At 44.5% G+C, this 14,061-nt stretch overlaps 1 long non-coding RNA gene across 1 annotated transcript in view; it reads right to left on the bottom strand.

The window, feature by feature from the left end:
• Positions 1-11,042, bottom strand: part of LOC139228262 (uncharacterized) — a 35,575-nt gene extending 24,533 nt beyond the window's left edge. Inside the window, exons 1-2 of the long non-coding RNA XR_011587539.1 lie at positions 10,995-11,042; positions 9,178-9,262 (exon numbers count right to left, since the gene is read on the bottom strand). This is a non-coding gene — a long non-coding RNA (uncharacterized lncRNA). The remainder of the gene's footprint in view (positions 1-9,177; positions 9,263-10,994) is intronic.
• Between the last annotated feature and the right edge of the window lie 3,019 nt (positions 11,043-14,061).

Raw genomic sequence — 14,061 nt, 5'->3', positions numbered from 1 at the left:
TATGAACAATGACGGAAAGGCAAAGAGCACCCAGCCCAACCAGTCCGCCTCACACAACTGCGACACCCTTTATACTGAAACATTCTACATTCCACCCCAACCAGAGCCATGTGATCCCATGGGAGAGGCAAAAACCAGATAAAAACCTAGGCCAATTTAGGGAGAAGAAATCTGGGAAAATTCCTCTCCGACCCATCCAGACAATCGAAACTAGTCCAGGAGACCACCCTGGCCGTATTCTATTCCCTGCAGTACTTACCATTATATCTGCGCCGTCCAACAAAAGCCTCCCTGGTAAAGTGCGACATCACTACTGACACCTGGGAGACCCTGGCCGCAGACCGCCTGAGGTGGAGAAAGTCCATTCGGGAGGGTGTTGAGCTCTTTGAGTCTCGACGCAAGGAACATGAAGAGACCAGGCGCAGGCAGCGGAAGGAGCGCACGGCAAACCAGCCCCACCAACCCCTTCCACCGCCGAATGTAACAGGGTCTGTGGCTCTCGCATCGGACTGTTCAGCCACTTTGGGAGTGGAAGCAAGTCTTCCTCGATTCCGAGAGACTGTCTATGATGATGATCTAGTCTAATCCTAATTACCAGCTCTAGGCCAGTAACCCTGCTGGTTTCGGCACTTTAAGTGCCCATCCAACCATCTCTTGGTGAGTGTTTCTGCATCCATCACTCTTCTAGGCAGCGAGTTCCAGATCCCCACAACCCTCTGAGTAAAGAAGCCCCCCCTCAAATCCCCACTAAACCTTCCACCAACCACCTTAAAACTATGCCCCCTCGTAATAGACCCCTCCACCAATGGAAATAGACCCTTACTATCCACTATGTCCAGGCCCCTCAATATTTTGTACACCTCAATGAAGTCTCCTCTCAATCTCCTTTGTTCCAATGAGAACAAATGCAGCCTATCCAATCTGTCCTCATAACTAAGATTCTCCATTCCAGGCAGCATCCTAGTAAATCTCCTCTGCACCCTCTCTAGTGCAATCACGTCCTTCCTATAATCGGGCGATCAGAACTGCACGCAGTATTCCAGCTGTAGCCGAACTAAAGTTTTATACAATTTAAGCATAACCACCCTGCTTTTATATTCTATGCCTTGGCCAATAAAGGCAAGCATTCCGTATGCCTTCTTAACCACCTTATCCACCTGGCCTGCTACTTTCAGGGATCTGTGGACAAGCACTCCACGGTCCCTTTGTTCATCTACACTATTAAGTGGCCTACCGCTTAATGTGTATACCCTTTTCTTATTAGCCCTCCCAAAGTGCATCACCTCACACTTCTCTGAATTAAATTCCATTTGCCACTGCTCTGCCCAATAGATTGATATCCTCCTGCAGCCCATGACTTTCCTCTTCATTATCAACCACACAGTCAATTTTAGTGTCGTATGCAAACTTCTTAATCATAGTCCCTATATTCAAATCTAAATCATTGATATATACCACAAAAAACAAGGGACCCAGTACTGAGCCCTGTGGAACCCCACTGTAAACATCCTTCTAGTCATAAATCAATCATTTCCCTTTGCTTCCTACCTCCGAGCCAATTTTGGATCCATCTTGCTACTTTGCCATGGAACCCATGGGCTTTAACCTTCATGACCAGTCTACCATGTGGGACCTTATCAAAGCCTTGCTAAAGTCCATATATACCACATCGTACGCACTACCCTCATCGACCCACTTGGTTACCTCCTCAAAAAATTCAATCAGGTTAGTCAAACACGATCTTCCCTTAACAAATCCATGCTGACTGTTCCTAATTTATCCTGTCTTTCAGGATTTTTTCCAAGAATTTTCCCACCACTGAGGTTAGGCTGACAGGCCTTTAATTACTCAGCCTATCCCTTTCTCCCTTCTTAAATATTAGCAGTCCTCCAATCCTCCGGCACCATGCCCAGATCCAAGGAGGACTGGAAAATGATAGCCAAAGCCTCTGCTATTTCCTCTTTTACTTTGCTCAACAGCCTGGGATGCATTTCATCCAGGTTTGGGGACATATCTACTTTCAAAGCTGCTAAACCCCTTAATACTTCCCATCTCACTATATTTGTGAAAACAGATGCAAAGTATTTGTTAAGAACCCTACCAACATCTTCTGCCTCCACACAAAGATTACCCTCATGGTCTCTAATAGGCCCTACCCTTTCCTTAGTTACCCTCTTACTCTTAATATATTTATGGAACATCTTAGGGTTTTTCTTAATTTTACTGGCCAAGAATTTCTCGTGCTCTCTCTTAGCATTCCTAATATCATTTTTAATTTTGCTTCTTAACTTTCTATATTCCTCTAAAGATTCTATAGTATTTAGCCATTGGTATATGACATAAGCGTTCCTTTTTTTCTTAATCCTCCCCTGTAAGTCCCTAGACATCCAGGGGGCTCTAGAATTATTTTTCCCAGCTTTTTTCTTTAAGGGCACATGTTTGGCCTGAGCCTTCCAGATCTCTTCCTTGAATGCCTCCTACTGTCCTGACACATTTACCCACAAGTAGCTGTTTCCAGTCCACTATGGCCAAATCACTCCTCAACTTAACAAAGTTAGCTTTACCCCAATTTGGAACTTTTATTCCAGGCCGACTCTTGTCCTTATCCATAACCAACTTGAATCTGACTGAATTATGGTCACTGGCACCCAAGTGCTCTCCCAGCTTCATTCCCCAAAACTAAATCCAAGACCGCCCCCTCTTGTGTTGGGCTTGCTACATACTGACTAAAAAAGTTCTCTTGAATGCATTTCAAGAATTCTGCACCCTCTATACCTGTCACACTAAATTTGTCCCAATCAATATTTGGATAGTTAAAATCCCCTACAATTACTACCCTATGGTTTTTGGACTTTGCAACAATTTGCCTACATATTTGCTCCTCTATCTCCCTCCCACTGTTTGGGGGTCCATAATACACACTTAGCAGTGTGATTGCCCCTTTTTTATTTTTCAATTCGACGCATATGGCCTCATTTGATGATCCCTCAAACATATCATCCCTCCTGACCGCTGTAATAGTTTCTTTAATCAGTACCACAACCCCTCCCCCTTTTACCCCCCTCTCTATCTTGTCTAAAAATCCTGCAGCCAGGAATATTGATCTGCCAAACCTGCCCCTCTTTCAGCCATGTTTCTGTAATGGCTATAATGTCTATAGCGTCTACCTGTGCTCTTAACTCATCCACTTTATTCGCTATACTCCTTGGATTAAAATATATACCATTCAGCACAGGAAGACCTCCTTGCATACTACATACTAAGCCCTGTTTCCTCTGTCATAAAGATTCGCTTTCTAGATTCTTGCTCTCCAATTTCTGCTTTACTTCCTTCTCTTTTGAATTTGTTCTCAGGTTCCCATCCTGACTTCCCACGAGGATATTGGTCCCGGCGCTGTGGAGGTGCAACCTGTCCGGTTTGTACAGGTCCCATCTCCCCCAGAAGTGATCCCAATGCCTCAAGAATTTAAAGCCCTCCCTCCTATAGCAACTTTCCAGCCACATGTTGATCCTCTTTATCCTTCTATTCTTATACTCATTAGCACGTGGCACCGGTCGTAACCTGGAGATTACTACCTTTGAGGTCCTACCCTTTAATTTTCTTCCTAGCTCCCTGAATTCTTCCTGTAGGACCTCATCCCTCATTTTACCTATGTCATTGGTCCCGATATGGACCACAACCTCTAGCTTTTCACCCTCCCACTCCCCCCCCCAGGATGCCCTGTGTCCGCTCTGTGACATCCTTGACCCTGGCACCAGGGAGGCACAAAACCATTCTGGAGTCACATCTACGGCCGCAGAAACGCCTGTCTGTTCCCCTAACTATAGAATCCCCTATCACGAGGGCTTTTTTGTTCTTCGTCACACCTCCCTGTGCAGCTGAGCCACCCGTGGTGCCTTGGAATTGGCTCTGGCTGCATTCCCCAGAGGCACCATCGTTCTTACCGATTCAGAAGTGAATATTGGTTTGAAAGCGAGATGGACTCACGGGGGGGCTCCTGCGCTACCTGCCTAGCACACTTACTACGTCTGGTGGTCACCCACTTCCCCTCTACCTGCACACCTTTAAGCTGCGGGGTGACCACCTCCTGAAACGTGCTACCCACGTAGCTCTCAGCCTCACGGATGCACCGTATTGACTCCACCCGCTGCTCCAGCTCCGAAACGCGGAGCTCAAGCAGTTGAAGCGGGAGATACCCACACCCATTAGATGGAAGCACCCCCGCTGCATGTTAACTGAGTAGGCAGAGCCTAAGCCCAACTCTTCTGATTCCGAGGTGGGTATAGTACCACTGAGCCAGTGGTCACTCTGTCCGGATGTACGTACCCCACTAGAAGTCACCCAGTATTTAGCAACCAAATTCGACTCTCCACTCACTGGGGCAACAATCACTTCATTGCAATTCAAAAACAATTTAATGGGCCGTAATTTGCTGCCAGGTCATCTAACAGCATCTGCCATTAGTTTGATTTGCCCTTGCACGTTTAGGTTTTTGAATGTTTTGCATGGCAGGCTGCTGAAAGTGTGACTGCTAACGACACAGCGAGGGAAGCAGGCTATCTTGCACCCGAGTGAACAGTACAAACAACTGTGGCTCTCCTTACCCAATCAGATTGAAGGATTGTGAAATTAGCAGCGCAAGGACTTTGAAGGAAGTATAAACTAGAGTGGGTGAATTCAATGCCAAACCAGGTAAAGAAAAATGTAATTTAAAATTTTACATTTTTAAAATCGCCAACAATTAAAACCTGAAGGATTGAGACTTGACACGTTAATTTTCAATGCCAGGGAGGGTGAGTGGCAGTAATTAACACTTATCACATCATTAAAGGACACTTAGGTTGAAATGGACAATACTTAACTTTCTGTGGTGAGTTTAGTTTGTATCTACTGCGCAAATACAGCAACTTCACGCCATTCAATGCATCTCAATGGTGAGGCAGACAGCGAGATGCTGTTTTCACAACTCTAACAGCAACTTTTGGATATTTGATTTTAACCGCGCCTCTGTCTCATGTTGAAAGTTGCTGTACCATTTGCGCATAAATAACAGAGAGCACCATTAGCCTCACTGTTATTTTGACAGCAAACGATGGCTCATTATGCCTGAAGTGCTCTGGGATGTTTCTGAGAGATGTGCTCAGGCATTAAATAACTATCCATACTTTTTTTTACCTTCTACGCCAGAACACTCGACATTTAAAATGATGCAAGAACAAGACAAAATTTCTGGGGAAGTTACACAGATCGGAGAGCAAATTCCGTGCTTTTTCTGTGACATTGTTCTGATAAGAACTGATTGTGACAGATAAGCTGAGGGTTCCTGTCTGACAACTGACCTTTGAAACAGGGTATTGAACAGAAAATCAAACATAATCTCCATGCCAACTGGTGTGGTGCAATTCGTTATTAACTAGTCTACTTGTCCAGTTTATTTCTAACACTTCCTGATCCTTTTTTTTTAAACAGTCTCTTTAATTCCTCCTTTAGAAGATTGTTAGGATAATTAGAGTTCATGCCCATTTAGACACATCAGGCACAACTGTGAAGATATTTGATAATTAGATATATACAATAAATATGTACGGTACTAATAGGGAATTCAGAAGAAACTTCTTTACCCAAAGAGTGCTGAGAATGTGGTTGAAGCAAAAAGTATAGATGCATTTAAGGAGGAGGCTGGACAAGCATATGAGAGAGAAAGGAATAGGGGGTTATGTTGATAAAGTTAGATGAGGAAAGACAGGCAGAGGCTCAAGTGGAGCTTAAACGTCAGCATGGACTGGTTGGGCCCAATGGTCTGTTTCTGTGCCATATATCCTATGTAATCCTATACAGAATATTCTGCTTTTACAGAAACTCAATTTTCACTAATGCCTTACATTATTTTACCCCACCAATAATACACATAATTAGAAGGTATCACCAAAAATACTTTAAATGGTTGTGGGGGATATTCAATACTTCCCTTTAAATGCTGAATATTCACGTTAACTGGAGAAGGGGGTCGAGCTTCCATTTCTTTCTGCTAGTTTTGTTTGATAACGCTCCTGTGAAGCACCTGGGATATTTTACTACGTTAAAGGCACTATATAACTGCAAGCTGTAGCTGTTGTTGTGGTTTCGCGCTGAGATTCCATCGCAATTGGCCGAACCAGCGCAAAGCATCGTGGAATTTTAAGCAATAACAACAACAACAACAACAACAACAACTTATATTTATATTTAAGCGGAAGTGAGTTACACCCCAAACCACTTTAGGGTTTCCCGCAATCCTGTACACTGGATTAAGATTCAATTCGCCCGGGTCCGGGTCCGGCCCCGCCCACAAAACCGGCCACCCTCCAGGTCGACATTGCGAGTTTCTGCCGATTTCGTTGGTTAGAGGAGGCGCTTCAAATTGCGTTCATTTTCTTATGCCCACAGGTACCAGTAGGCAGGTTTTAAAAGTTTTTACACATCAATAAATATTCACTTCACTATGAAACTGACTGTTGTACACCAATGAAATTAGTAAATGGTTCAGTATGGTTTCTAGTGATTTAAAATCAGGTTAGTCACAAGTGGAGGACTAAACGCTTTTATTAAAAATGCTTATTTTTTCATGATAAACTCATTTTCAGCTGTATTAATAAAACCACACCAAGTTACCACTCTTAAATACATCAATTCATATTTTTTAATACAAAGAAACAAAATTAAATGATAACGTTCTATGACACTGCCCAATTGCGCTAGTTCATGCAAGATTTTAAGTTTGTGATTAAGCAAATCCATTTTTAGCAGAAGCTTGAACTGTAACCTAACCGGGGCATTTTGGGCACAAGTTCCCGATTTCACCCAAAATGGAAACTCTATCTCAAGAGCTTTTGCATCAGTTTGGCATAAAAGTCAGCATGGTCGTTATTTTTTTCCAGACGACACATTGAAGAATTTAGTGTGTTTACACTGGCTATATAAGTCCCTGCACCCCACCATGCTGCCCCCCCACTGCCCCGTTCTTTTATGGGATCTCCTTTTGTTTTGAGTTTCCTGCACGCAAAAAATATAACTTTTTTCCTAAAATGACCACTGTTACAAATTCCGATCTACCACAGATACTATCTCAGGGTTAGTGTTAGTCACTCCCGTTAGCAATATGAGTGTCCTGTATTTATGGGAGATGACTCAAATTGCCCTATTATTAATTCCTCAATAGCATGACTCAGGGATGTAAGAATTGTTGCCGCCGGTGACTAGAACCAGATATTTGTGTCTTTTCCAATGTGCTTCTTCAATCTCTCGAATGATGGACCAAGCAAACACAATATGAATTAGTAAGCTGCTTTATTTCATTGTGAGTGAACATACAATGCAACTGTTCTAATCTGATTCACTTCGTTCAACCAGTTCTTGATTTTTCATAGAAACATAGGAACAGGAGTAGGCCATTTAGCCCCTCGAGTCTGTTTCGCCATTCAATGAGATCATGGCTGATCTGCGACCAAACTCCATATACTCATCTTTGCCCCATATCCTTTAATACCTTTGGTTGAAAAAAGCTATCAATCTCAGATTTAAAATCAACAATTGATCTAGCATCCATCAACTGTCGTTCGCGGAAGAGAGTTCCAATCTTCTACCACCCTTTGTGTGTAGAAGTGTTTCCTAATTTCACTCCTGAAAGGTTTGACTTTAATTTTTAGACTATGACCCCTAGACTCCCCAACCAGCAGAAATAGTTTCTCTCTACCTACCCTATCTGTTCCCCTTAATAGCTTGAAAACTTCGATCAAATCAATAAAAAAATACTGAGCACATTACGCTTCCTACATCAAGACATTGTCTGACTCTACTTTTAATGCCTGACTGCATCACAGTATTCCATTTCAAATTGACTGCCGGTGTTTGTGTCTCTGTATTTTATCTCTCACTGTTCACAGCCAGAAAAGGAAGGCCTATTATCATCATCATCATCATCATCATAGGCAGTCCCTTGGAATCGAGGCAGACTTGCTTCTACTCTTAAAATGAGTCCTTAGGTGGATGAACAGTCCAAGAACCACAGTCTCTGTCACAGGTGGGACAGATGGTCGTTGGAGGAAAGGGTGGGTGGGACAGGTTTGCCGCATGCTCTTTCCACTGCCTGCACTTGATTTCTGCACACTCTCGGCGATGAGACTCGAGGTGCTCAGCGCCCTCCCGGATGCACTTCCTCCACTTAGGGCGGTCTTTGGCCAGGGACTCCCAGGTGTCAGTGGGGATGTTGCACTTTTTCATGGAGGCTTTGAGGGTGTCCCTGTGACGTTTCCTCTGCCAACCTTTGGCTCGTTTGCCGTGAAGGAGTTCCGAGTAGAGCACTTGCTTTGGGAGTCTCGTGTCTGGCATGCGAATGATGTGGCCTGCCCCGCAGAGCTGATCAAATGTGGTCAGTGCTTCAATGCTGGGGATGTTGGCCTGGTCAAGGACGCTAATGTTGATGCATCTGTCCTCCCAAGGGATTTGTAGGATCTTGCGGAGGCATCATTGGTGGTATTTCTCCAGCGACTTGAGGTGTCTACTGTACATGGTCCATGTCTCTGAGCCATACAGAAGGGCGGGTATTACTACAGCCCTGTAGACCATGAGCTTGGTGGCAGTTTTGAGGGCCTGGTCTTCAAACACTTTTTTCGTCAGGCAGCCGAAGGCTGCACTGCCGCACTGGAGGCAGTGTTGGATCTCGTCGTCAATGTCAACTCTTGTTGATAAGAGGCTCCCGAGGTATGGGAAATGGTCCACGGTGTCCAGGGCCGCGCCATGGATCTTGATGGCGCTTTGCTTGAACGCTTTGCTTAATGCCCGGGACCAGCAAAACCCCATCACAATGGATGGAAGGTATTTATCCATTAACAAGAAAAGCTAAAAAAATTGCTTATTATTTACAACCTATCGGGAAACAACAGCTTATTAACATCTTAACAATATATCGTCTCAGAGCCTTTTTAGTTTTAGCGTATGTGAATATACCATACCTTAAACACAACATTTAAAAATAACTTTTTTTTCCAATCCTTTCTGTGGGAAAATAGTCAGAAATATACCAAAATGCGAAATCCACAGAGGTTTCTTCAAATTTTCAGATTAAAACTGAAATACAGTATTTGCACACATGAAAAATTAAATGCATATTTTTTGACAGTATAGAAGATAAATCCTCACCTCAGTTAGATTCCTGATAGAACTAATCTGTATGTGTAATGTATTATCACATGGTTTTGTATGAACATGCTCAGTTCACTCTGGCCTAATAAAGCAAGCACATGGACAAGCAACTCATTGTGTCTCTGTCCTTCATTTGTTCTACACACATATATTATAGTATGAAATACATTATATTTTTAATATGGGAGTGAATGAAAAATTGCAAGGCACTGTGCTAGCGCAGCTTGCTAGAGATCCTGTGCCCAGCACCACAGCGTGAGAGGATCTGGGTTCACACGTGTAGATCCTTCACTGACTGAGTGCCCAATCTCAACTGCTTCATTGTTACGAATCACCGAGGCCGAGGGAGATTGGAGCCGAGGGAGATCGGAGCCGAGGGAGACACCCCTAGGCTGCCCTCATACACCTCCAAATGGCCAGCTTTGGCAGATACATAGGAGTAGGTCACTCATCACCACCTCAGACATGGATGATGGGTGAAAAATGGGAAATGGAACTGGTGGGGAGAGGGGGAATAAGAACAGAGTTTTAAAGAAAGAAAGACTTGCATTTATATAGCGCATTTCACGACCACCGGACGTCGCATAGCCCTTTACAGCCAATTAAGTACTTTTGGAGTGTAGTCACTGTTGTAATGTAGGAAGCATGGCAGCCAATTTGCGCACAGCAAGCTCCCACAAACAGCAATGTGATGATGATGAGATAATCTTTTTTGTTATGTTGATTGAGGGATAAATATTGGCCAGCACACCGGGGATAACTCCCCTACTCATCTTCGAAATAGTGCCGTGGGATTGTTTACGTCCACCTGAGGGGGCAGACAGGACCTCGGTTTAATGTCTCATCCAAAAGACAACACCTCCGCCAGCACAGGATTCCCTCAGCACTGCACTGGGAGTGTCAGCCTAGATTTACGTGTGGGGCTTGAACCCACAACTTTCTGACTCAGAGGTGAGTGTGCTACCCACTGAGCCACAACTGACTCTTTTTAAACCAAGAAAGAGATAAGGAATAAAAAATATGTAGCTATACTAGGCCCTGGTCCCATTAGAAGATTTCCTAATATAAAGTACAGGTTGTAAAGTAAATTATGTGATTTAGCAAAGTGCTCCTGGCTCAGTCTGTCAGTTATTTACGCGTACACAACATAATTTGGCGACGAGGATGGCTCAAATTAACCTCCCTACACCCCCCCACCCCCCCCGGCTGTCCTCTCCACACCCAGGGACCCTCCAATTCTATGGACGAGATGGATAAAAAGTTTTTGTACATACATCACGGCGAGTGGGTTAGACGGCGACAATGTAACAACAGCTCGCCACCGTGCAATACTTGTCCACTGCCTCAGCACTGAAGGCAAAGGCATCTTTGGTCAAATTGAAAACACGGAGTCCTACGACAAAATGGTAAGCAGCCTAGAGAACTATTTTGGGCCAAAGAAAAGTATTGTGATGGAGAGATACCAATCCGTCAAAGGGGACAAGGGAACGACACAACATCACCGCCCGAGTGCTGATTTTACCGCCGGGCGTTAGGAGCAGCCTCCAAACTGCAAAATTCAGTTTTAATGCCCAAAGATGAGAGAGCAGCGCTAAAAGGTGGCGTTGCACACTCGTCCTCGAGTGGGAGCTCAGGAGGCTGCTCGCTGGAAAATGGTAAGAAAAGGAAAGAAAGAAAAAGAACCTCAAACTTCTCCGACCCACACACACAAACTTCCCCACTGTTACAACTAATGAAAAAATGAAGAAATAAATAAAGAAAAAAACTTATCTTGCTCTCTGGGCGATACCGCCCGAGTTCCGCTGTTTACTCACCACTTTTTCCAGACTGTAAGAACGCCTGCAGGGACGGCCGACGTTCAAACTAAATATCTCGACAGAGACGCCGAGGAGGCGTTGCACGCTGGATGACGTCACCACGCAGGTGGCACAGCGCTGCCTCTTGTACGGAGGTGCGGTGAGAGATCGTGTCAAAGGAGCGGTGAGAGATCAGCGGCGAGAGATCGTGTCGGAAGTGCAGCGAATGTTTTGTGGCGGAGGAGCGGCGAGAGATCATGGCGGAGGAAGGATGAGAGATCATGGCGGAGGTGCGGCGAACGAGAGTGCAGAGCCCAGAAGAGCCGAGGGCCCAGGGGCAGCACGGGACAGCCCACACTGCGATATGTGTGCGCACTAGGTCCATGCAGCAGAGCTGGTCTCCAGTCGCCCTGGTTTACCCTTGCCACTGGAAAAAGGCAACTCTGTCAAGCCCAAGTGGTGGCTGATGTGCAAAGGTCATCACACGTTAAAAAAATCCACGCACAGGCATCTTCCACCCCTGGAGTTCAGGACTGGAATATCGGGTCCTCCATTGAAACATCTATAAACTCATCCCTTTTGGTGTGGAAGCAAGTCATCCTTGTTCGAGGGACCGCCTGTAATCATGACACAAAGTAACATATACAACTGTGCAGTTGTTAAAATGTTTAGCCACAGCTGCCATTTAGTCAGGTTTTAGTGATTGTAAACTTCTAAACACTGTACTTCTTTCCTCACACACCTTCCAAACGAAAGAGGTTCTTCTGAGTCCCCTTGAACCATGTACCAGAACTGTCCAGGAGCAGCTGAAGAACACCCAGAGTGATCTTCCTTCTGATTTTCCTTCCCTCCTTGTGGAAAAGCATTTGACCTTTGCTCAGTGACTCTGAACAGGGGCACCGCTGTTTTCAGGAGGTCACAATGTGTGGGTTCACAGGCAGGAACATGATGTGCCCTGCTACACCAGCTGCCACTTTCAGCAGCCCTTTCAGGTATTGCTTGTTCTTTAAATAAAATGTAAATTAAGTGCAGTTATACAGCTGACTGTCTCCCACACAAAGACAGACAGTTAATGACCATTTTGTAACTTTGCATACAAATATCGATTGGATAGTCCTTTCGAATGCACAAACTTTCATGTCTTTACAGACAAAACAGTAAATGTGTAGAGCATGTTTATACCTTGGGAGAACCAGAGGCTGCGGAAAATCTATTTGAATACAGGCCAAGGTCACCGTTTTATGGTGAACTAATCTACATGGACATATAAAGGTAGATTTCCCAGCCGGCTATCCTGTACAACTGGAATGAATGCGGAAATATCGGGAAACCAAGTGGGGATATCTTTGACTGGATCCTCACTTCCTACTGCACAAAGACTTCCAGCCAGCTTCTTAGACTAGTACAAAATGTACGTGATCTTTATTACAGCCCTGTTCTTTATGCAAATGAAGAGGATTTATCTGATAAAACAATTCCAACTTTCTCAACGTTCACTCAGTTCTCCTGCAGTAAATGGATGATAACAGGCAGGCCCATCAGGAAGCGAGCAATTAAAGTTGGATAGCTGGAATTTTCATTGCCGCATTGGTAGTTCTCAAATTGGCTATCGGATTGAATGCTTCTCCCTATTTGAGAGGAACTGTCTGCACCTGCACTTACTCCCACGGCCATGTCTACAGACCCAGACTGCTCCTGGGCATGGCCAAGGGGGCCATCAGCCGGTCCAGGCAGCAGGCGGTCAAGGGGGTCGTTCAGCCCGACTGCCTGCCTCTCTTCCGCGATTATATTCGAGCCAGGGTGTCCCTGGAGATGGAGCACGCAGTGTCCACCGGTACGTTCACGGCCTTCCGCGAGAGATGGGCGCCGGAGGGACTCGAGTGCATCATCACCCCTGGCAACCAAATTTTAATTTGAACCACTAATGTAAAAGTTAATTTGTCAGTTTTAGTGCCCCTCTAGTAGGGGGCACTTGATTTATTGTTTTACAAAAATAGTTGTCTACAGACCCAGGGCACCAGAAGGACTGGAGTGCATCATCACCCCCGGGAACAGAATTTTAATTTAATTTGGTAAAGTTCCCATGTTAATTTAGATTTGTGAATTCTAGTGTCCTTAAAAAAGGGGCTGCTTGATTTAAAAGCTCTTACAAAAAAAGTTGTCTACTGACCCAGGTACACCTACCTGCAAATTCCCCAGGACAATTGACTACACAGGCTCCTCTTCACCAGCTGGATAACAACCGAGCTGTGCTATCTGCTGAAATCTAATCTTCAGTTATATGGAGAGACTGAAGAAGTTGGGATTGTTCTCCTTGGAGCAGAGAAGATTAAGGGAAGCTTTGTGAGGTGAATTGTTATGATTTGGAATACACTGCCTGAAAGGTTGGTGGAAGCAGATTCAATATTAACTTTTAAAGGGGAATTGGATAAATATTTGAAAAATGTGCATGGCTGTGGAGAGAGAACAGGGAAGTGGGACTAATTGGATAGTTCTTTAAAAGAGCCAGGGCTAGCTCGATGGGATGAATAGCCTCCTTCTGTGTTGTCCGATTTTGATTCTAACTCACTGACAGCAGAGATTGCCATGCCAGGGGCTGTGAAAATAACAACATCATTAAACTTCAATGTTTCCAAGCTACTTCAGGGGACATATGTTCCATCAATGAATCCTCAATGTACAGATTATCAAGCAAGTCACTGATGCATCATTTGCTGAGGGAAAATAGCAGAAGAATGAGAGTATACTGACAATTCTTCCACACTACAGGATTCCTTGGCATTATTGATGGCACAACTGTGGCATTTAATTCCCAATACACAATGCCATGACATTCATGAACTGAATAGGATTCTATTCCATCAATGCCCAGGTGAGTGATCAGCAGGTCAATACACACTTCCCATGCAGCAGAAAAGATTACTTCATTATTTCAAAGCAATCTTCCGTGCCTGGGTTATTTGAAGGAAAAGGCAGACTGGAAGGATGGGCGTATGTGTAAACCTGGACAAGGCGGCAAGATTGTCTTGTGCACTCGCCTGGTTCCATTCTTTTCTATCTTATCCTCACTTGCAATGGCTTCTCT

Source organism: Pristiophorus japonicus, chromosome 17, assembly GCF_044704955.1.
Source record: "Pristiophorus japonicus isolate sPriJap1 chromosome 17, sPriJap1.hap1, whole genome shotgun sequence".
Classification (NCBI taxonomy): domain Eukaryota; kingdom Metazoa; phylum Chordata; class Chondrichthyes; family Pristiophoridae; genus Pristiophorus; species Pristiophorus japonicus.
Note: the sequence above shows the minus strand (reverse complement) of the source record. Positions and strands in the feature narration are given on the sequence as shown.